The 3108-nt window shown below is 38.0% G+C and overlaps 1 pseudogene; it reads right to left on the bottom strand.

Moving 5' to 3' along the window:
• Positions 1-1253: 1253 nt before the first annotated feature.
• Positions 1254-3108, bottom strand: LOC112929689 (14-3-3 protein zeta/delta pseudogene; annotated as a pseudogene).

Here is a 3108-nt window from a genome sequence, read left to right as displayed (position 1 = left end):
TCTTTTGGAGTGATGTGGAAGGATAATTTTCCAGAAATGCATTCAGTTGATTCAAAGAGAGGAACCCTCTATTCCCAAAGAGGGTTCTGCCTATAATCAATTTTTCAAAAGGAAAACTTAACAAAAAATATATCAATGCCAAATAATCTGTTTTTGCTAACAGTTTTGTGTAATCTATATCAAATGTGGTTTCAAGAAAATGTAAATACCTATTTATTAAGAGTAAAAAATGTTCTCGATTAAGTCTAGTAATGGAAACTTCAAACACCATTCCAAAATTAATATGAGTCTGCAGTTCTTCTTTTTTTTAACCATCATCAATATTTATGGAGCATTTACAGTGTACTAGGCACAATAGAACATACAGAAAACATTGCCCCTGCTCTTGAGGAGCTTACATTCTAAAAGAAAAAAAAATACACCTCTTTTAAAATGGTATTTTTGTTTGGTGTTTTCTGCAAGGTACTGAGGAAATAGTCTGTAGGGTGAGCTTTGGGTATAACTTAGTCCCATCATTATTTAAAGAGAGAAAGAGGAAGGATTTTAAAGGCAGACAATGACAGACCATTCAGGATGGGTAGGGTTTACAAGGAGATAAACACAATCTCATCAACTAAGGAGAGATTTGCTTCAGTAAATAGGATGAGGGAAATAGTTTGTGGGATGCAAGCAAAGGTATCCTTAGACATTGAGTGGAGCCAGAAAGATCATGTGGCCTTTTTTCCAAGTACATGGCCACCAAGTAGGAATGGTTGGTGACAAGACAGAAGGCTATAAAGGTAATCTTGTGCACCTGACAAATAGAAAGAATAAAAGATCAAAATTGAAGGCAGGCTATAACAATATCAAGAAATTCTTAAAAACAAAAGTGATTTGGAAGCACAAAGCTTAGTTAATGCTACCCAATGTCATGCTGGGCCAAGAACATTGTGTCTTCCTAAGTTAGAAAATACCATATACCAAAATTTTAAATGGAACCCATTACTTTTTTCCAATCAATCCCCTGTCTCTGAAAAAAAGCTTTTTTTTTTTTTTTTTTCAGGGTAGGGGAGGAATGAATATGGGACATGGTTGGGAACAGTAGTAGTTATATTAGTAGTATTTTGTTATGATAAACTTTGTATTTAAACTTGGTAAAAGCCCATTAGCTGCCAAGAGGGAATAAGGAATAAATTTCCAAAAATGTACAATTTCCTTTAGAGAGGTTTCAGAACCAAGAATCTAATTTACATGAAAACCTGTAGAGAAAGTAGTTGAAAAGTCCATTCATAAAACTTTTATTCCACTTACAACTACTCAATACATGTGTTCTTAACAATTATGCTTAGATTGTTCATGAAAATTTCATAAGACATTAAACAAAGCTAGCCATCATCTCAAGTTATTTCCCTGTTAACTATTTTTACAGAACATGCATGTTAGGCAAGTATCAAAAAAAAAAAAAAAAATCACAAGAGCAAAGAATCAAAACAAAACAAAACAGAAAAAAAAAACCCTAAAAAAAGGTTAAATACATGGGATTTTTGTTTTGCTACTATACTTGATATACATAAAGTAATGGATATCAAGCAATTCATTTTTACTGCATCTTTACTTGTACATTTGTTCTTAGGTTGCCTGAAACATTTAAATACAAATAAAAGGAGTGTAGCAAAAATAATGAAAGCAAACAGCAGGTAACTTTCCAAATAATGGAATGTGAACCATTTCTGCCCTAAACCAGAGTAAATTGGGTCACAAGTAAAGGAACACTTCTGCAACTGTAGTCAAAGGTGTGCACATCGAGAATGAGTATTCCACAGATGTAATATCTACAGGATACCCTTTCTACTACAGCCTTGTAAGTGCTCCAAACCTTAAAGTACCCACAATAACTACACCTGTATCTGGAACCAATTATCCCTTTTATTCCCCACCAGGACAAACCAAGATGTGGGCCGTTTTCTTTGCTTAGACGTGGAAGCAGTTTTAACACTGGCCCTTGTGAAGCCACAATGTACCAAAAGTACTATGCCAAACACTTATAACTAGTATAAAAACTCCACATCCCCATATTGGCCACCTCAAGATGAAAACAGATAACTCCCTAAATATTAACTGGCTCTACTCCCCTAATATTTAACATAAAAACCACATGGGAAATATAAAAATTAAAACAGAAGTAACATAAACCTGTCATAAATCGTAAACGAAAAACTATTTGTGGGACAGCATGAATGACAAATGGTCTACTGTGTAAATTTTAGAATGAGGCAGACAAAAGTAGGAAGGCCGGTTAATTTTCCTCCCCCTTCTCCTGCTTCAGCTTCGTCTCCTAGGGTGTCCGATGTCCACGATGTCAAGTTGTCTCTCAGTAATTGCATTATTAGCGCGCTGTCTCTGTGTGACTCTTCACTTAATGTATCAAGTTCAGCAATGGCTTCATCAAAAGCTGTCTTTGCAAGAGAGCAGGCGTTCTCCGGTGAATTCAGAATTTCTTAATAGAACACAGAGAAGTTAAGGGCCAGACCCAATCTGATAGGATGTGTTGGTTGCATTTCCTTTTCGCTGATTTCAAAAGTTCTTGGTATGCTTGTTGTGACTGATCCACAGTCCCCAGTCCCTTTCTTGTCATCACCAGCAGCAACTTCGGCCAAGTAAGGGTAGTAGCCTCCTTTCATTTTCAAATAGACGACTCTGCTCTCTGCTTGTGGAGCACTGGGGATCAAACACTTTGCCAGAAGAGACAGTACATCATTGCAGATATCTCTTAGCTCGGTCTCAATTTTCTCTCTGTATTCTCGAGCCATCTGCTGTTTATTCTCAGCACCGTCCGTCTTTTGCTCAATACTGGAGACGACCCTCCAAGATGACCTACGGGATCCTACAACATTTTTATAAGCAACTGAGAGAAGATTCCTCTCCTCGTTGGATAATTCAGCTCCTTGCTCAGTTAAGGACTTCGTGCAGGCTGCCAAGTCATCATATCGCTCAGCCTGCTCGGCCAGTTTGGCCTTCTGCACCAGCTCATTTTTATCCATGACTGGATGTCCTGTGTCCCGAGTGGGTGCCAGCGGACCGACCGGGGCTCAGCAGGCTCTGGGCGGCAGCGGCCAGGCTGAGACCGAG

The sequence above is a fragment of the Vulpes vulpes genome, chromosome 13 (genome assembly GCF_048418805.1).
Source record: "Vulpes vulpes isolate BD-2025 chromosome 13, VulVul3, whole genome shotgun sequence".
Classification (NCBI taxonomy): domain Eukaryota; kingdom Metazoa; phylum Chordata; class Mammalia; order Carnivora; family Canidae; genus Vulpes; species Vulpes vulpes.
This window is presented reverse-complemented; position numbering and strand designations above follow the sequence as displayed.